This window comes from Plectrocnemia conspersa, unplaced genomic scaffold, assembly GCF_051122295.1.
Source record: "Plectrocnemia conspersa isolate PC_06_02 unplaced genomic scaffold, ASM5112229v1 ptg000010l, whole genome shotgun sequence".
Lineage (NCBI taxonomy): Eukaryota > Metazoa > Arthropoda > Insecta > Trichoptera > Polycentropodidae > Plectrocnemia > Plectrocnemia conspersa.
In genome coordinates this window covers 13,014,924-13,037,827 of record NW_028277174.1, presented here as the reverse complement: position 1 = coordinate 13,037,827, position 22,904 = coordinate 13,014,924, and the positions used below count along the sequence as shown (strand labels likewise).

The 22,904-nt window shown below is 33.1% G+C and overlaps 1 protein-coding gene and 1 long non-coding RNA gene across 2 annotated transcripts in view; both read right to left on the bottom strand.

Moving 5' to 3' along the window:
- LOC148230682 (uncharacterized) overlaps nucleotides 1-14,706 on the bottom strand; it is a 29,595-nt gene extending 14,889 nt beyond the window's left edge. The window contains exons 1-2 of the long non-coding RNA XR_015810938.1: nucleotides 11,907-14,706; nucleotides 8,619-11,257 (exon numbers count right to left, since the gene is read on the bottom strand). This is a non-coding gene — a long non-coding RNA (uncharacterized LOC148230682). The remainder of the gene's footprint in view (nucleotides 1-8,618; nucleotides 11,258-11,906) is intronic.
- The window catches only part of jvl (javelin-like), a 153,338-nt gene that overhangs the window by 87,741 nt on the left and 42,693 nt on the right, over nucleotides 1-22,904 (bottom strand). The gene's annotated exons all lie outside the window — the stretch shown is intronic.

Below are 22,904 nucleotides of genomic sequence, written 5' to 3'. Positions count from 1 at the left end.
TATATTATAAAACGACTGTAATTATGTATAAGAAAAGTCCCTAATTTAAAAATCCACTACCACATATCCTAGCAGTTATTCCGGAATAGGAAGCGACGGAAATCACTAAACCTGTTAGGGTTTCCCAAAAAACTCATAGCTAGGTATTATAGACAACACAAATATGTACATACATACATTTGTATAAATTTATTGTAGCTTAATCAAATATTAAATTTCTAAAAGCAAGGTCGGTGATAAAGTGCACACGTAATGGTTTTTGCTTCGACTCTGAAACAGTCTTCACCGATAAAGGGAGGAATAATAAAAAAGGTTGAAATTGAACGAGAGCGAACGAGATTACAAACGGATTTTGAAATGTTTCCAGTGAAACCGTAATTAAATAATGTCCCGTGCAATTATTTTTAGAATATTCGACATTTCATGCAAAGGAAAAACGTCCATTTGCATACATGCAAAAACAAGATTTCTATGCAATGAATCACTCGTAATGCCGCATTATGTTTGATTATGGTGGCATGACTTGCCACACACACATACGCCCTTATAGAGCTTGCTAAAAGGAGGCAACTTATCGATTATGCAATTAATTGGCGCAAGAAGCGATAATGACCCATGTTAGAATCAATAGATAATATTTAATGGACGGAGAAGATACTATAATGACATTAATACGTTAATGGTTAGCTATTATAAACAACGCTCGTTAATTTCATTGCATTTGTATTTGGCTTACACCGCAAAAAATTACTTTCTCAATGGTCTTTCTAAATAACATCGTTTATTTTATACATCAGTAAAGCTTCTAGATCCGGTTCAAATTCATATGAAAATTTAAAAATAATTTGCGATATCGAAGATAAATAATCTAACTACAACATATGTATATTGTTGCGAACATTTTTTTCCGGGTACGAAAAAACATTACATTTAATTATTTTACTGAGAAAATGAATACACGTTAGAATTATGTAATAATGTATTTGTACTAAGCAATTCATGTTTATTTTATCTGTTGACAAAGAGATGTACTGCGTATTTATGAATCGATTTAAACGTAATGGTTTCCCGTTCCTAAATGATATATAGCAACGGAAGACAAACTGTGGCTCGCGAGCCGCATGCGGCTCTTCAATGCTTTTATTGTGGCTAAACAGACAAATTTAAAAAAAAATGTTATTTTATTAATTTCTGAATATTGTAAATACACAGAATATGATTGGTTCGGTCATTCGGCAATCTTTGCTTCCAACCGGTTCAGTAATTCACCGCTGGATGGATGACACCGATACAATAGAACATTTAAAAAAATTATTACTGCAAGGTAAGGACAATAATATTTCAGAATTAAGTCAGAGCATCATGGATGTAATTTGGGGGCAGGGGGCATTTGCCCCCCCCCCTCCTTAAATTAGGCCAGAAAAATGCATGGCTTATAATGAAATAAAATTTAATAAAATATTAAAAAACGAGAACTTATGCCCCCTCCAGTCCATGTAAAATGCTGAAAAGACGTCCCTGATTTCTAAACCAGAAATTCTTGGGTTATCCCTCAAATATATTAAAAAAAGTCTAGAATTTATCCCGAAAATATGAGAGTATTGATCAAAGTGTATTAAAACCGAATTTTGGTTAATAGGAGAGGGCGCAAAAACAATTTTGACATCTCGCGACGGCACGATTTTATTGCTTTTGGCGTGGATTTTTGACTTCTGAGAAGGGATAATCGTTTTTTTGCCCTCCCCTATTGGTCAAAATTCGGTTTAGATATGCTTCATTCGATTCTCCATTAAATCGTAATAATGTTATAAAAAGTCTAAATATGAACGCTAGATAACTGAGTGTTTCCAATGCAATGGCGACGGCACGATTTTATTGCTTTTGACGTGGATTTTAAACAGGGACCCCCCTTGATTATTTCCAGAAAAATGTATGTCATTTAGTGAAATACTGTAAGTCTTAATGAAATCGAAATATTAAAAAAACGACCTCTGACTGGCAAACTTTTGCAACTGCAGAGCTTTTTTTGTTTTAAAAGAAAAATATAACTTTCCAAAAGGATATAATAGAAAGAAAAGACATTCAATCACTTTCCTCGCTTAAAGCAGTTTCAGAATCTGATGTTTCTCCTGCAGCTGTCATTGACAAAACAAAATTAAAAAACCTGTTTTAAAATAATTAATTGCATTTTTATTAAATCTCTTTGAAATCTATTTGACTAGCAATGGTTTTACATTATTAAAATGTTTATTTCCTAAAACTGCATCAGAAGAATAAGAATTAATTGAAATGCAAAAAAATGTTACATAAATCGGCAAAATCTATCAATAGATTTTAGAAATGTGTACCAGCAATTAAGTACAACAATTTATAAAATGCAGCATATTGTTTACTGTCAATTTTTGGATCGACATAAGATGTTGAATCATTGTACTCAACGATGAAATTAATTGAATCAAAGTTTCGTTTACAGTTGAACCAACCAACATCTAAAAAAATAATAAGAAGTTCAATTTCTAATTATCAACCTGATTATGAAAAATTAATTTCAAAAATACAAATTCATAAAACTTGCAAAGAGTATATAATTTTTTAAATAAATATGTAAAAATTGACATAGAAATTCATAGTAAAAATATTTTTTATTTAGCTGCAGATATATTGCAGAAACAGTTTCAACAACGAAAATCTGTCAAGTAAAAAATATGACAAGATAAACTTTAACTAAATATAAGACATTAGGTTTAACCTAGATTACCTCTACAAGAAGCAGCAGTTACGTTATATCTTCAAATGCGCCATTCACGAATCAGAAGCATCGATAATAGGAAAATTCATAATGAATGCACCAATAAGAATTCCTTCCTCTTCGCTAACGACACAACAACGGAAAAGGAAGTCAGCGCGAAGCTCGATTAATTCACGAGACCATAAGATTGCCCGTTTTATTACTGCTTTCAATATCGCATTTCTATATAATTTTGCAAATCTTCATGCATAATAATAAAAATAAAACACTGAACGATGATTAAAACGTCCGCGCTTGGCATTTGCCATCATCATTAATCATTCTCGCAATAAGATCTTCAACGCTGAGCAATTAGGCTTATGGAAAAAATATCGCACTGCATTTCTTGTACGGCTTCTGCTAATTGGCATATGGTATGATGACGTAACTGCAATCGCGATAAGCTAACATTGCGTAACTATTAATTTAAGATGAAATGTTGAAAATCACGCGTGAGAAATGACAGTTAGACTACGCAGGAAACTGCTTATTAAATTTCGAATTGAATAAATACTCAAGAGTTAACCGCGAAAGTGACCGCCGGACAAAAGCGAAACTTTTAAGATGAAAATATAGTCGGTGAGATAGCGAAATGTTTCTGGTCGAATAGCAGAGAAACGATTTTCGCTTTTATCGTTCGTTTAAAGGTCATTCGATTATCCGGTTCGGCGATGAAATCTTTTAGGAGACGATGACGATGTGTGTAACGAAGTCAGTGTGTCGGAGCCCGCGGGCCTTGCATTTGGCCGGAAAATGACGAGGCGATTCGTTCGACGGCGATGGTCAGATTGAGTTTTTATTGATGGAAAATTAACAATGGTTAAGATCTACGGTCCTTGATAGAGGTTAATGGACGGTGAGGAAAATCAATTTTTAATTCTGTATCTCAATGGACCGCTCAATCGAATCGATATCGTTTGGAGAACAAAAAACTAATGGTGGGCGATCAAAGAGTTATTATTTTGTTAGGCAAATTGAACTGCTTTGTTTTTCTCTTAACTAACAATATGTAGGCAGTAACGTTCTGTCAAAATAAAATAGATAGTGTTAGCAATGAAAAGGTCATAAATTTGAATATAGATGTAATCGACTTTGTTATTAAAAATCCCAATATGGATTTTTTTATTATTTTTTTATTTTCAAGTCGTCGACAGTATGTTCAATATGAAAAACACAAGTCGTCTGAATACACTGCTACATCAGTGAATGTATTTTTTTTATTTATTAATGATATGAATTCGTTCTTACTTTTTGCTAACAACAATTCAAAATTATGTCAATGTATCTTAAAATAACCTGTATAATACGAAAGGTGAGTTAAATGTACTCGACTCATACTTGTTAAAGTGACTTTTTAGCGTATGTTTTTAGATAGTAATATTTATGTTGTTACTATTGACACTTTTCTGTACGCGTCTCGCACTGTGAGTACAAAACTTGAGATGAGATCTTTGCACGAAATAGCCACCGGCAGGCATAACAATACTGCTAGCAAACAGAAAAATTTAGACGTTTTGTTTTCATATCACTATTGCACATAAAATCACACAAACGTATAAAATACTACAATTGCGTATATAATCAACTTAAAATTTCGCCATCGCTCCAAGTACACATTTAAATATGTAACTTGCTCTGAAATCGCAAAAAAACTTAGTAGGTACATATCGAAATTCAGAACGAAAGATTACTTAATCATTTCCACGGTCCAATTTTCCAAATTTCATTAAAACGAATCGAATCGCTGGTAGAAGAAAGAAAAATACTGAGTGTTTTTTTACCACACTTTCTACGGGGCCCTTTTTTGGGCCCTAATTTCGTAACAGACCTCTTCAAGTCAAGACGACTTCCTCCTCCTTCTAACCAATCTCGGCGCTAATGCTCAATCAAAAATAAAGACTCATTGTCGTTTTCCGGTGTTTTGGCTTGACTCGGCTCGCTTGTGCAATCCCTAAAAGAGAAGCAGTGCGAATGAAAAGTTTTCCAATCAAACATTATAAAATGATAGCTTATGACGGTTGAGCAAATATTAAAATTTAAAAATACTAACCCTTACAAAAGCAATTTTGTGTATATTTTTCACTATTTTAAATATCTTTTAGAAAGCTACAAAAAAATGTAATAAAATAATCAACTTTAAAATTTATAAAACGGCAATATTACAAATACTTGACCTGCGACGTTTCCCTTTGGTCCAACAGCAGTTGGATAAATTATATAAATAATTATGTCGTTCACGAATAAAAAAAAATCTTTAAGAAATAAAAAGGAGTGTGAATATTCATGCATCCCGCGAGAGGATTAGAGATTTTGTGGCTTATTTTTTTCTTTTAATCAACTGGTCAGTATCTTTGGTTTATTCGAAAGTCTGCATAATTGTTTTTAGCCGGTAAATCGAGGAATAACGTCTCCTTGATTTCATCACAATTTTAAATTAGCATAATTCCATTAGCAGAGGAGTTTTTTCTTATCATTATCATATAGTATTCCGTATCATACAGTTCGTTAGGACACTGATAACATAAATCTTCACCACTTGTCACAGCTAGCTTGTAGCGATAACAATGATGTTATGACGTGTCAGTAAATTTATAAATAAACTTAGAAGCTTTCAATTAACAAACCTCAAACCATCCTCGAAACCTTCCGCGGTAAAGTTTGAAGCCGAGAAACGCCGCCGGATTTAATCGAAAGCCTAATGTTTTATATAACATTTTTATAAAACAAAAATTTTATTTTTTATTACAAATCTGACTTAACATGTTTCCCTAATGCACCATGATTGCTATTATACAAATAATAATTATATCATAAAATATTTAAAACAAAAACAATTATAATGCGCACCTAAAATAGATTGTATTTTCCAACTTCTCATATCGCTGTAAACATCTGTGTTTAGCAAACTCGCTAAAAATTTGGTTTGTGAAGAAGAAGTGTTCTCGAGTGATGTGGTTTTAGCCTTAGCAGACAAGAATAAGGGACACGATCGCGGCTTTCTATGGCACTCTAGATTGTCGAAACCACCCCTTATTAACTTCAAAAAGTGCTTCGTAAGAAAGAAACATGTTAATAAATATTGTATTGATAGTTAAACGAAAAAAACATACATTAAAATATTTTTTATGATCATAGATGTCACGTATTTTTTAGATGTATTTTTTATGATGCATAAATAAATACATAGATGTATTTTTTATGATGCATACATAAATACAAATATGTATTTTTTATGATGCATACATAAATGCAAAAATAATTTAATTTTAATAAAGTTATTCCTCGATTTACGCGGTTCAGAAAAGGCAATGTACAAACGCACTTGACCTACATCTGGAACCTCTGCCACTCCCCATGCGATTTTTTTAATATTATGTATTTACTTTTAAAAACACGACATTAATATTAGGGCACAATTTACAAATATTATATTTATTTTTGCAACATCAGTTGAAGAACAAGTTTAATAATATTAAATGACGGGCCTTATTAAGGTTTAAATGACATACGACCGCCTGACAAGATGATCGCAGATAAATTTCCGTTGTATGATTCTACTATTAAGAGTCAATTATAATATACATGTTATAAAATACTGAATTGGGCTCAACAAAAATCAAGTTGAATATTTTAATAAAAATGTGTACCACAACTAAAATAATCACACATGCGTGAAGCCGACCATTTACTTTGGCGTCTCGACATATTATATTTTTTCATTATTAGATAATGACGTTTTTTCAAGCGTGTAATAACTTTTCCTCTTATGTCCATCATCAGCGATTTTAATCGCGTGTTTTGTCACACATCACCATTACAATGTGTACAAACAGAGGTGGTTCTGCGACAAAATTCCAACAATGCCCACAACAACGCATTACACAAACATAACTTCGACACCTTGAAACAACACCAATTTGGAAATGGCAAAACGACCATTGTTCGAAGTTACGAAAAGAAACGCACACATAAATGTACATAGAAACAGCGATTCGTCGCCGGCACGTACAATTCAAAGATATTGTATAAATTATCTTTGGCGTCAAAACAGTGTCTAGAAAGAACATCTCAAACTGTCTCGCGTATTCGAGACACTGTTGGGAGATAAAAATAGGATATACATACATTTGCGTATCTCTAGTTTAGTGCCCATATGAAGTGACACGGAAGAGGAGATGGAACATACACAGAACATAATGGAAGGTTGAGCGCTGCCACACAAGTCACGCACAGAGCCGCAACAACATTAATTAAGGCTAAAGCATACAAAAGTTTAACAGGTAAGACGATGACCTTTGAACTGCCAGCCGCAGGTTTTACCGGTTTTGATCCGGGGTTAAACTGTCGCACAATAGCGTATTAAACGATTCGCTAGGTGTTTGATATGCCACGTTAATTAACGTTACGAACCTAATGGGATATGAAATATTCCAAGAATGGTTTATGGTCGCTTATGTGATTAAAACTACATTTCCCTTTCATCTTTTTGAATTAATACTTTGAAAACATAATCGAAAAGAGTGCTCATTATATTAAAAAGATAATTTTGATCGATTTTTAAATAACGTGTTACATTTTCAATTGCAAAAAAAAACAATTACGTATTAGGAATTTTCTTACGGTACCACTTCACATCTTACTTATCAGTTTTCATGGACCGATTTATTTGTCCATTTGTATAATATATAGTAAACTAATTAATATTTTTTATAAAGTTTGCTAGATTTAGGATATACTACACTTTGCAGTAAATTTACTGTCGCTTACAATAAACTACAAACTTAATAATTCTAATTTAATAAAAAGCTTCGTGTCAGCGAGTCTACAACCGCGCCCTTTCCTGTCTCGAACTGTGAAAAACGACCATAATATTAAACATACAACGCAAAATCGAATAATAAAAACAAATTATTTTCGCATTAATATCTTTGCTCTTACGTATATTCATTTCGAGAGTCAAAATTGATTCAGACACGAAACGACATTGACCTCCGTTCGCCCCTCAAAATAAAAAAATAACGCCATAGAAAGCCGATAATTAAAAACGTCATAGATTATATTAGCAGATATCCGAGTGATAAATCTCATAGATTTTCGCAAATAACTCAACTCAATGGCCATAAAAAGCGAATCTGTCAATGATAAGGCTCGCGAGGTCGCACACTTCATATGGTAAGGTGAAAAAGCTGCCTCTGAAAAATAATGAAAAAAGATTCGGCACATCTGATTCCAAGTCCATACGTGGACTGGATTGTATTATGCATACGTATCGAGATCTTAAAAGAAAAACTCGTTCGGAACTAGTTCACGGCCAATGCCTTGATCGATCGATCCGATGCGATTTATTGCCGTCTAGACGAATTTTTAGCGATGCACTGGATTTAATTGCAATTCCTCAGGATCAAGAACCGTCAAAGATTTTAAGCATAAGGTAAATGTGTAATATTTAGCATATGTATATAGTCAATGAATTACGTTCAATTTCTGAAGAAGAATATTATTTTAAATACTTCAACGCAATTAATACAAAAATATATTTATAATTACCAGGCTTTGATTTTTTGTATGACTTTACACTTCAAAAGCCCTTTGGGCTAATGCCTGTTATATTAAAATCATAGATTTTATTTTATTAAAATATATTTATATATAATATATATAACTGAATAAATAATAAATAAAACATATTATTTTGTAAATTTTCTCTATAGAAAATATTACCAATTAATTAAAGAGTACGAATAAATAAAAATAACAAAAAAAAATTTATAATAATTTTATAAAAAATATCGAGAGCATCTGAATTGATATAAAAAAAAACCACAAAAACTGAATAATATATTAAAAAAACGTGTAAAATGAATTAACAAAGTTCAATACAAAGTGTTAAAATAATATATGAATTTACTATAAACGAAATATATAATAATAAAAAATTAGGGAAAAATACGTAAAATTAACTCCCTCAAAAATTAACAAATGTGTATAAATTAACTCACTACTCAAAAGGTTACGGTCACGCTACGATTCTAATAAGAATGATGACGGAAATAAACAAACTTAATTCTACCCCCAAAGTTAGAGTAAAGACACGTACTCCATCTCAGTCAAATGTATATAAGCGCATATCATTCACTTCTGACATCAACCTTCCATCAGGAATTTTCACTAGTTACTCCCGAATTTAATACGAAAGTTTAGCAGAACTCGCATCAAGCGGAGCTACGCCAAGCATCGGCCAAGAGCAGAGAGCAATTGGCTGATGGGGCCATCACCCCTCTTGAATTTTTAAAATAAAAATAAAGACCACTGACTGGCCAACTTTTGCCCCCTCCCCTACCTAGAAAAATCTGAAATAACGTAACTGATTCTAAACCAGAAATTCTCGGGATATCCCTCATAATAAGGCTTGAATCTATCCCGAAAATATTTTTAAAATATATTATTTGGATGAAATCATATCGGAATACATTTTTACCGGTAGATACTTATATATTTTTACCAGTGAAAATATAATTTAACTCAATGGCAGGTGCTAATAAAGGTATATGATTTCAACTTTTCCATACGTAGTAATATATACATTTACTTATCATTATTTATTTATATGGGATGTACAATTTTTTTCAATTAAGTTATATTTTCACTAGAGAAGTCCAAATACATTTTCACCAGTAGTTACATATTTCTATTAGCGAAAATATAAGCTAGTAAAATTATATGCTGCTCTAAAATGTCTATGAAACTTAAATTATATTTCTACTAGCGAAAATATAATTTAATGCACTAATTAAATCATATGTTGCTCTAAAATGTATATTAAACTCTATTTAACATGTGCGAAACGTTCTTTTGCTGATCAAACCCAAGCCTAACCTAATAAAAATTCTAAAAAAACTTTCATTCAGTCAAGTTAAAAATACAACCTTAGCCAACTCATTTTTTTTTTTTAAAATAGGCGGAAGAAGTAATACAGACAGACGTCGTATTTCGCATATTGCTTCATAAGCTTGTCAGCACTTCTAATGTTTTAAAAATATGATAGCTATCCTTTTTGGTCAATAGGAGGGCGCAAAATAAATTATCACTTCTCAGAAGGAAAAATTCACGTCAAAAGCAATAAAATCGTGTCGGCACCGTCGCAGTGGGACGGCGGTGATTCTCATAAATGGCGATATAATTTTTTATTCATATTTATATGTATAATAGAAATGATTTAGATTATTTTTTTCTAAACTCAGATTTGGGTGGAGGACTAACGTAAAGATAGATGTGATAGCCTTTGAAATGACTTTCGAGATTATGTTTCTATTTCACACAACATCGTGGCACAATAAACACTTTTCTCCTTGCTCTGGGGATAAAACAATAGTATTCTTCCCAATCATTTTTGAATTGATAGGTTAAATATATATATAAGCAAATAGCTCTGCAATAAACAATGGATATAGATATAGGAGAAACATTATATTGGTTATCAATTGTGATCACACACACAAAACTGTACGACCCATGAAAACCACGTTCTATCTGTGGGGTATTCGTCATCCAACGTCAAAAAACATAAATCACGACCAGGACAACGACGCGACGGTCACCGTGTGAAAAATTGGAAAGTCCGGTGAAACCGCTCGGGCTGTTTATGAACTTTTTTCTGCTTCTTCTGCAAACACTTTTTTGCTCGACAAACCGCGCAAAATGAGATCGCGCAATGCGATAGCGCAATCTGTGCGAACCGGATTATAAATTCAAGCGGCAATTGTGTGCAATTCCGTATGAAATTGTTAAAACGTGATCGCGGACGGATACGCACATAAGAACCGACTAATATAGTAACGCGTAAAAAGTCGAGAAACTCGAACGAAAGTGTGAAAACCGTGTCCATACAATACACATACACACCAGGTCACTATTTCCGATAAAATCGAACATTTCACGGTCACGTATGATTATTATTATCATCGTGGAGTTGACGATTTCCCTCTCGTTTTGCAAATTGCACTCGATGAATATAAGACAATTTTGACGCGTGTGTGACTGATGAAAGCGCATTAAAGGCAATTATCTGCAATTTCCACCGGCGGACGGACGCTTACGAAAACCGATCAAAGGCGTACATTATCCGACGTAATGTGTAATGACGGAGTGAAAAATCACTTCCCGACAATCACACCTTCGCGCCAACGAGACAAAAGGCTTAGCTAATTGAAGTGAAACCCTAGTATTTGAGTTTCGACACGATGCGTACGAAGAGCTGGAAATGAAAGTGGACGGCGCGTGCCTTCACGTGTAATAATTGTCGTGGTACAATATGAAGGTTTTACCTGAACAATTTTTTGTAACGATAATTAAATACATATTCTCTGAAAATCATCTTGTATTATATAAAGGAAATTTTCTTTGAAAGGGTTTTAGCAACACATAATAAACTAAAATTAAAAAGCTTTGATTGATTATAAAATATTTAGTCTCATATTTAGGGATTCCAATCCCGGGCCAAAATTTTGATCCCGGGATTTCGGTATTGCAATTAGTCGATCCCGGGATCCCGGGACCAGTCCCGGGATAATTTTCATGTTATTTTATCGATAAAAATAATTTAAAATGAATAATACAATATATTTTTACATCTGTTTTTTATAACGTACAATATATAAAGTACGTATAATTTTAGTCTTGGACTTAAAATAGAAAATAATATAATAAAAATAAAAAAGGGAAGGTCTTATATATTTATTTGAGAAGAAAAAAATGAACTTTTGACAATGTATGTACATACTATGTACATTCATAGACACAATTAATTGAAAACATTATTTTGAATAAAACTCACGAAGTAACATCAAAGCATCAAGTGTTTTATCATTTAGCCATGATCTGATTTTGGTTCCTAAGCAGCCTGCTGCTGAAAAAGCACGTTCAGACTCACAGCCTCAAAGATTCACAGATGACATGTGCAACTCGCGCAAGTTTGTACACGAAATATAACGATGTTGTCAATAATAATTCGATTGTGCTTGATAAATCAACCAATCCGAAAAATTCGGGATTATGTTTTATAATCCCGGGACTCGTCGGGTATTGAAAATCGTCCGGGATCCGGGATTGGAATCCCTACTCATATTACTTTGGATACAAAAACCATTTTTTTAATTATTATTATTTATATATTTAGATGTATTTTTTGCCAAAAAAATAACTTTCTATTGATTGATATTAGTATTTACAATCACTTGGCATATATAACTCAATTTATGTGCAATTACAAAACGTAAATTTTTATTGTATGATACTCATTTATTGGTTTGACCTATTCAGATGTGATTAAAATCCGTATTTATGTTATTGTATACATAATAAAATTTATAATGGCAATAACGCGACAGTAGAAAAGATACAACTAAAGTTCGAACTTAGGATTCTCACGCTTAAATAGGAAGTTAAGTCCCATTTCACCACTTCATGCTCTTAAACGATATAAACTACACACGTGTCGATTAGCATCAACCCGAGTGACGCTCGCGTGTTTCAAATTGTCTGCATTACATATGGTAAACAAACGAAGCACGCTTACCAATTGCCACTTGACGTTTGGAAGAGATTTATACATATCGCTTCTTCCATCTTACGTGTTTTATTTTTCTATTTAAATAATATAAAAAAAATAGAACAAAACAAAAATCTGAAGTTTTTGGTTACTTTTATGATTAAAAAACCCGAGCATGAAGTAGTTTTAAGTCACGGATTATTTTAATTTAATATTTTTCATACAAAATTATTTATTTTTACTTGGGCTTACGAACTGTGTGGTACTCAAACTGGGGCTCACAAACCGTGAGGTTCATTTTTTTAGCTCACGAATAGCGACCTGGTTGTGATTACTACTAAGTTCTACAACTTGGTCGGTCGACGAGAGAATAATCTTCTCGTCGACCGACCTCGAGAGTTAACTGATCCGTTCCCTACTAAATAAACCACAACTGTATTAACATGGAAAGCTGACATACACCGCTAGCTGACTAACTGACTAGATCCGGCCTACTAAGGACACTGCCTCTCCCTGTTATCAACTCGGATAGTTCGTGAGAAGACGTCACAAAAAATAAGACTTGAATTTGTCTGAAACTTTAACGTTCACCCGAACGAAAAAAATCTTGAATAGCAAGATAGATTTTAAGAGCAAAATTGTTGTTTAAATAAAAGGTTAGATTTATTCTGCATAAAAGAACGAGCAAAAAACATTTGTTTATTTTAGATTTGATAAATCGCGTTGCCTTTGAAGATGAACTTTGAGAATTTCACATTACCAAACACAACAAAAATCGTCATTCGAATAAAATTTTCATTGTTTTAGAGCAGATATTAAAATACCGAGATATAACGATAACAGTTATCTCGTTTACGTACGATATAAAGTATGTCAAACAAGCAAATTTTATATTGAAGATAGATAGCTAAAATGTCGGTTTATTCAAGTTTATTTCCGTAAACGTACACGCTAATTAAAATCTGATCCGTTTACGATGGATTAAGTTACAAGACAAGTTTGATAAAGTATCAAGATTCTGAACATAAATACTATATATATTTAAATAACATGCTTAGATAATTTGAATACACTATAAATATTAAAACGTAAAAAAATAACTTATCCGGCTCAAAAGAGCATAATAATCATGTGAAAAACGTTATTAAATAATTAAATATTTAAGTTAATATTCCCGATTATAAAGATTTGCAATGTCATCGAATGTCAATAAATATTGTGTGATTAATGATTTCGTAAGGGTGCTTTAAAAAACATATAATAGCGATAAACCTATATTTCATCTTACACGAAGGTTTATATATAGTTTACCATAAATTAATATTTATGAAGATGGTTATACATAGGTATTAATCGCTTATAACCAGATTATAGCTGTATTTGAATGGCGGTTATTTACGGATCTTTTATCTACATGCTTTGAAACTTTATACATACACACAAGCATATATTGTTTTAGTTGTACTACTTATGTACAATCAAAAAAATAATATAGAATATTTCAAATAAATTTAATTTCCTGATCATAACCTATTCAATACGATACTACTGGTGCGACCGTTGTTTTGTATTTCAAACATACACATATACAATTTTAAATGGATCTACATAGACGACCCAGATTCAGAATGTGGCACATACGAAGCCTCAATTTGATTAAATTATCTTAAATATCAATGGCTAAACTCCCGATCAGTTTTATCGCCTTGTTTTCTAGATATAAAAATGGCTAGATCGATCCTGACCCATAATTTTATGTGCAATCCGACTGGATGGTAAACAAGGGCGCCAAGTAGCAGCGGGTTGGGTTAAGAATCGCGTGCAAGAATGCACTAGATGCGACACGTCCGATAATCGAAGAATATCCATTTATCCTACACTCGCAGCAGTCCAGAAACTATCGGTTAACGACTCAAGTTGTAATGGACTTTTAAAGCAATGAAAATTACAATTAAAGCCAATTAAAAATCATACGCGGTCGCAATAACATGAAATTTACATACAAAGCGTTACTTACGTTAATCGTAAAGCGGCAAGCGTGAAGATTCACGTATAAACGGTTTATGTAACATCGATTTTGCAGTTGCGAAATTAATTATTTTAACCGCTCAAACGCCGCATGGTTACGCTTACGGCAGTAGCGTATCCCGTGAACTGCATATTTTGCACACAGAATTAATGGTAATAAATGACTGCTATGTAGCTCAGTGATAAGAATATAAAATAATTTGTAACCAGTCAAACGTTGACCATTGACTCGTGACAATTCATGTACACAGTTCAAGGAACTATAAGTAATAGTATATATTTATAAAACATTTTATTTTGTTATTGACTTATAATACATTTGGAACACATTTTATATTTTAACATAGCCACCGTGGACATTTTGGGAACATGGAATTCAATTTTATTTATTCGAACGTTATTTCAGCACCCAACGCGCGCAGACTTATCGAAACGATTTTTTTTCTTATTTTTTTAAAGGAGTTCATCAGCAACAATGGTTTTACGATAGCATGTATATATAATTTACTATTAATTATGTCATAGCTATTAACCGAAACAAGTTGTCAATAAATTTTTCCGTTCGCATCGTATTTGGTATTAACGCGGCTATTTTAAACACAATGTTTCTGCGGATAAGCGTTTCCAAATCACGCCATTCAAATAGAAAAATCACTTCCATTTTACTTTATTTTAATCATTATTGACGTAAAGTATTACTGTATCCAAATAATTTAACAGTATGTCCAGAACCTTCCTCTTTTTCCATTTTGTAGATGGATGCGTCTTACACACACTAACACATATATTGAAATTTCACAGTATTTATAAAAAAATCTATTTTTTTTAATGTGTACATGTGTAATACAAATTAATATAGTTATTGTGTGGTTTTTAACCATCTGCGCCATTAGTCACAATTTAAAGGTTACCATAAATACATCAACCCGTTTCGAAAGCTTAGGCCAACACAACACGAAGGAGATCTTGTTAACATAAAAGAAATGTACGTCAACAAAACGAAAAAACGCACGGACCACCTATCCTGAGACATTATCCACTCATCATCACCACCGAAAAAAAAACACTTTTTATAAGGAGGCGCTTGTCATACAAAAGGTTTGAAGCTGCGTATATTACCATTGCTATTCTAACTCCCTAATTAACATATGGAACGTGTTTTGTCTCAAGGAGTCGACTCATTTTGGAGGTGTGTTCAAGAAACGGTGCAATTGGTTCGACCTTTTGAGTAGTGAATTTATTTTCCATAATTATTTCTGTTGTTATTTATCTATTATTATTTTATATTGTATTCATAGTTATCAGTGATTCTCAACGTTTTATTACTTTAAAATAAAATAATTATTAACAACAACCACTAATATTAGTTTGTACGAATAAAGTTCTATATTCTTACTATATATTACAATCATCGAACAATAAAATGCTTATTTAAACTCTCTTTACCTTAACACAATACCATCATTTTTAAAAAGAAACAAACATGTCACAGTAAAAACGTAACCAGTTTATACATAATGAAAGGACGTCTTACACATTTCAGTAGTCTACTTTATCTTATGTATCGCACTGTAAATGGCAATGAATTTTAGATACACATAATCCATTTTCCTCGTGTACTTAAGTGCACATGAGTTTCCTTGGGAACAGAATTAAATGTAGTGGCTTTTCTTTACCCTTTAGAACTAGGATTTACCGGTATGGTATTTATGTAGTAACCCAATTTATGTCTAATGATCATGGCGTTTAATCGGTATGTTTTATATCATTAAGAAAGACAAGTAGTGCGAGTTTTGGCCAATATTAACACGTGTAGTAGTAATATTCCCCCCTAATTCTTTTAAGATACAGACTTGAGTGGTCTGAATGACACAAGAAGTATTAAATTGTCGCTATCAAAACCAATTATATTTATATAATCAATTAATAACAGATCATATACCAAATTTTCCAGCTTATCGCCGCTCATCACAGATCACACATACACACGAGTCACATCATGCATTTGCTATATGATTCCGGTCGGGTCACGTATTTTCGACGGAAACCGTCGACTCACTGAATTTCCTGCGATACACATCACAAGACGACCCATCGGCGCCTAAAAATTCCGTTTTATGTGAAAACTACTCCGGCACGCGATCCTTCGCTGCTGCTACGACCACTACTACACACAGACGTTAGACTGAACGAACCCCCGCGGCCAGACTGGTTGTTCGCGAAGGGGTTTAATATTTGATAAGGCCGACGCACACAAAAGCTTCGCCGGGGCCAAAGGCGTAAATTTTCAGCAATGGATCATATCGGCTCAGAGGTTTTGAAGAAAATTATGTATTATTCATTCGGAGACGACGACGATCCGATTTGTTTGCGACATCTGTGCATGTATAAATAAAAGTATTAAGACACGAAATACAACGCGATAAATATGTCTCGCTCAAATTGGGCAAAAATATCATTCACAATAAATCATATGAAGCTAATTTGATTCAAAATATGGCCGCATTTTATCAGTTATGTCAATCTGAAATTAACGCACGGTTGAATTAAATCCACTTTTGGAGCTTTGCCACTGAATTTTAACTTTGAGAATTATTCAGTGTCGATGACTTTGCTTACAGTCTCGAGCAGTAAAAGCTTAACGTTTTGTTTAAAAGTCGTCTCAGTGGTTAACGACTTCTTTTTATGTTCGGAGAAATATTTGCTTTGAAAATTTAACAATAGTTTTTAAACACTCTTCAAGATCAAAAAGTATTACAAATCTACTGACAAACAATTCCAATTTGATTAATCTATTTAACAATTAGAACCAATAAATTATTTGTAATAATATAATAAATTTAATTTAAATAAAAATACATGAATTAATTGCATGAAACAAGCAAAAATTTGTTATGTTCTGAGCAACGTTCGCTCGCTGCCGGTCGCAAGTGCCAAACCTGTCTAGCGGTTACATGAAAAACTTGTAAATGTTCATAATTATTTTATTTCATTAAAGTACAATATATCTGTCGGCATCGGTTACACGACCAGATGAAATATAAGAACATAGTCCACTATTTTTAACGGCAATACTATTTCTGAGTTTTTTTTTATAATCTTACAAGATAAACAGTAACTTTAAGAAATTGAACATATCAAAAATCGTTAAGAGAGAAAATCTATAAATATTGATAATAGCTAGGCACACACGCACAGATATATCTGACGGACACCAGGACAGATCTGTTCGGGCTACACGCCACACACGCAAACTGTCTGAGCTCTCGGACATCATACATAATACTCATTAAAAAAAAACAGTTGTCTGGTGTATTTTTTAAAAGAGCAAAAACTTGCTATAATATGCGGTGGTTTTATCTGTTTGAAAGAAACGTGCAATGTGGTGCTCGGATCTGCCTGTCCATGTCCGATCCGTTCGTTTTGAGCACGGACAGACAAATCTGTGTCTTTTCTCACCACACACAACCTGATTTGTCCGCCAGGCACCCGCGACAGGCAGATTCAGCTCCAGCTAATAAACTTTATTTTAAAGGATTCGGATTTGTACGAATTTTGTTTTAAATTAATTTAATGTTGTGTTTATTTCGCGTAGTCTAAATTCTACTAATTATTAATACGCATAAGATATTAAAATATAATACTACAGGAAAGAACCAAAATAATTGCATTATATATTTAATATGAATAGTTCATTTTAATTATTCGCCCAGAATGGATACAATCTGATAGAAAAGATTATGAACTTTAAGAAAGGTAGCTATTGTCAGGGTAATAAAGTGGTTAATTTAGAGCTCTTTATAACCTCCTCATCATCAGCCCAGCATATGTAGTCAAAATTCGACACATAAATTCGTTTACATTCAATCAAAGCCCGATCGACTCTAGAGCCAGCCGATACCCAGTCCTCCTCCGACCTGACCCGCCGAATTCTATCAGAAGCCGAACAGTGAAATACAACAGAATTACTTTTAAACTCCATGTTCGGGGCAGAAGCTCCCCACGGTACAAGGCAATCTGTTCAATCAATCTAATGGTTTTCAGTAATTCTTAATTAAGTAGTTGAGACATATTTTCTTGACATGAATTTCTTCATGATTATTACTCTTTTTAACATAAACTATGAATATTTTAATCTCAAAACGGCTCTATTAGCCCATTAAAATTTAAATTAACACGTCCTATCCCGCCAAAGATGTGGCCAAAGATACGCGCGTGCGGAAATTGCAATGGCGCGCGCGCGCGGGCGTTCAAAATTTTATATCAACGGATGCGTTTAATTAGTTTTGGCGTAATCTCAGCAGTCGATCGGCCAATTTTATAATAAATTATTGCACATTATTTCGCAAGTGTGCAGGTGGAGGTCCGCCTTTACTACTGTGCCCATACTATTCATACGTACAACTCGGATAGACGAAAGACATGCGATTCGCCCGCCAGGCGCCCACTGGCACGGCTCTCGAAGGACGTTCTCTGACGAAAGGGCCCGATCGCAATCGGTAGATATTAACCCATATTTGAAGTGAGAAAAAGTACACAGAAGGACCGTGTGATGATAAAACGCTAAAGGGGCGGGAACGGGCGCCTTTGCATGTGTAGCGTAAACTAGCCCTTAGCGAGCGTTTATGAGTCATAAAAGTCGAGTTCGACAGCTCTTCGGCTAGGTTGTAATGCCTTATGTATGTATAGTCAGCTATGTCGATGTGCCTTCCCGTTATAATGAAGGCTAATGTGTTTAAACACGATAAAACTCGACTAATTCGACGTTCGATGCTTTTGCTAATTGGAGTGACTGTGGTATAATTTGTGAGAATTTTGATTGCGATGTGGTGTACAATACATGAGTATGCATATGTCAGGGAAGTATTTGACTTCAGAAAATATCTACAATTTATTACTACAGTATATAAATATAAGGACGTTCTAAAGGATAACAACAAATTAAATATATTAGGATATATAATTCAATTATCATATATTATTTTCTATACAATCACAAAATTTAATACCAGTCATTGAGAAAGTTCACATCAGCATAATACTCAGAAATATAATAAAAAATATTCCACTACTAATATTAAAATAAAGAATAGTTAAAAAAAACTTCTAAGTAAATGCACATGTTATCACGACTAATGGCCTCATCAGTGAAGACAGTTCTGAGATGGCTGGAGCGTTACTCTTTACGTATTGATTTTCACCTATTTTTAAACATATGTATGTACGTATATTGCTATGAATTTTACGAGTTCTCATACCCCTTGCCTACAAAAATCTCATAAATGACTATATTATGTAAGGAAATTTCGATTTTCAATAGGTGGGAATATTTTTGTAAATTTAACTATTAATCGAAACAGCCATTAGTGGTCGGCAAAAGTCTCTTCGGGGTATGCCCTATTCGCCCGCGAGAGAAATGAAAATAACATTGCAACTTCATTTACCCTTTATCTAGGTGATTGTTGATATGTGTTAAAAAGTTTAACAACCACAAACAAATTAAATTACGTTAACATTTTCTTCGTTTGTCTACAAATGTTGGTTTTCAAACATATTCCGATAAATACATGCATATGTATATTATAAAAGCAGCATAAACTTTTAAAGTCACATCTGTTGCCACATCATTAAGAAGCTCTAGATCTAGAGTGTAGAGGAAAAGTTAAATTAAAAATGAAGATGATACCTCGGTGTTTTCTACACTTTATTAATATAAATTTAGGAGGTTTCAATGATTAATTTAGAGATCCCGAATACGACAAAGACTTTTAATAATGAAATAGAAAATCTTGAAGACGACAATAGCGCTGTCGTTCAGGCCTTTTGCGAATAATTGCTTTTAATCAACGAAAAACAGATCTGCCGTACAACAAAATGGTAGGATTAACAATGGATATAAAAATCGCGCAGGACACCAAATATTGCACAATAACCACAAATTTTTAAAAGCAATTAATAGTCACACATTACCGCAGACATAAAAACTCAAGCTTGTAAATGAGAAGACACGTTGTTGACAATACATTCGACATTCGATTAGGGTTCTCAATCGAATATTTGAATTATTCGCCCGATTTTCAACTATAGTCTATTTATTTTCAAGAGTCAGTGCGCAAGAACATTGTTTAACGCGTAATCATAACATGCTTTTAAATTTCTGCCCTGTGATTGGTCGTTCGCCGTAAGATCAATCGTTTCATTGAGAACGACCAAGCACAAGGCAGAAATTTAAGAGCACATTTTGATTACGCGTTAAACAATGTTCTTGCGCACTGACTCTTGAAAATAAATAGACTATATATGAATATTCGAATATTTGTAAAATATTCGTTTATACTATCTAATATAATTTTTTTTAAATATTAGAATGAAACAATTTGTATACTTGAGCAACACAGATAGTCGTTTTTTCTCTCAATATGCCTGAGAGACTAGTGCTTCTTTAAAATCCGTGGTCTTTATGAGGCTTTATATTGTTTCGAAATGCTAGACAATGAAACGCTTCTTTTCAACAACAAAAAAATGCTTTTACATATTCAAAGAACATTTGAAAAAAGAATGTTTATCGGCCGTGTATACTATGACCGAAATTCGCAGAACGAAATTCCACTTTTATTATCGTTAAACGCTTATCTTAAAAACATATCCGTGACATTTCCGTAAATGCAATACGACCTTGTACGAGTAAACGTCGCTTTCTAAAGGCGACTGCAGCGACTCGAAGAGACCAGCAGACGCGCCCCCACCGACAGACGCGAAGAGATGAACTGGAACTCTCGAACAACAATCGCCGTAAGAGGAACTACCTGCAGAGGACACTCGCTGCAGACAGCCACAAGAACCCTGAGAATCACCCCTAGGGCAACAACCCTTAATATGTTCTATCAATTTTTGTGAATTAATTCAATCGCAGCTAATCTTGATTCTAGTGATTTAAAAAATCTAAAATGCCATCCTAGATCAAAACATATGCAATAAGTATTTTCCCTTTGACGCCGTAATTCGCACAGCATATTTTATAAAATTTAAAAAGTTTTCAGATTATAAAAATAAATAATTTAAAAATGCTTAATAATATTTAGAATATTTTTTTAATAAATAATATTTTAAAAGCAATTAATTATTTTTTTGCGCTAATTGATTAAATAAATTTATATCGATAAAACCGAGAAAAAAATTATCATTTTTTATTCAATATTAGAATAGTTAAAATAATTGCGAGTAATTGGGAACCATACATTTAATCAATTACCATTGTTCTTCAGATCCCTTGGTTAGCGATCGCCATAATAGTAACATCTGAAGCCGCTTTTTCTGATGGGCGTCAACATTTTAAGGCCGTTTTTTCGAATATGACGCGTTTGGTTCTCAATTATTCTCGTCAGCGATTCGAACAATCGATGTAAAAGATATAACACTTAGTTACATCGGCAGAGCATTGAGAGAACATCAGATCATCACGAGATCACGAGAACACCACATCACTGGCTGACGCAAGCGACGAGAAAAACATTTGCACCTGGACGAACTCCACCACATATAAATTTATCTATATATGTGGTAAATCAATATATTTTTGAAAACAAACTGTTACCAGTTTTTTCGGTGTTTATTTGGCGGCAAAGTGACACCACCCGAAACAAAATAAGATAATTTAGAGTATTTGTAGTCAAAAACGATCAAGTCCGCAACTGCCACAACAATATTTTTGAGAGCGTAGAAAATATTATGGATCAAAACACCATAGGGATGGTTTAAAATACAAATAAGAAGACCACTAAGATAATTTGAACAGAAGTGGGGTAAACGCGACCGCGCTGACCAGAATATATCGAAAGGGCAGATTATACACATACTATATACAGTCAAAAACAATAATATTTTCCCCAGTAAATCATAATACTTATGAATAGATCAGGGCTGTTTTGTGATTTTCTTTTTTAAGAATTGTTGTAATCGACATACATATATATGTTGACTATTTAGTTTCAAATGAATTGGTTGCGCTAATAATCATTTTTTAGATAATCGAATAAGAATGTAGGACTTTCCAAGTTTAATTTTTTTATTCTGGTTTATCTACAATATCTTGAAATAAATTTGTTTAGTATGAATTTGAATGAGTTCCGCCCTAGTAGCAAAGTTTTCAATGACACTAAAAAAATATATCTGTAACGATCATAACTTTTCTCACAAATGAAAATGTCATTCATAGCTCAATATCATGCAAAAATTAGTATTTCTATAATGAACGCAGTTTATGTCCGCGCGTATTTTATCTGCTTTATTCTTTGACAATCTTCACTGTACCTAAATTGCTGGATGAATTTAGTATGTATTTTTCTCGCACATTCCTATAACTGAATTCCACATGTCCATACAGACTTTAAAACAAGTTTTAGAAACAAGTATAGTTTTTCAAAGCGTAAATTAGTTTTTGTTTAGTTTTCGCGTGTTAGTTTCATCGCAACTTCGCGTCTAAAGTTTTGCCAAGGTATTTCGCGGTATCTGCATACGGTGCGACATTGATCCTTATAAGTT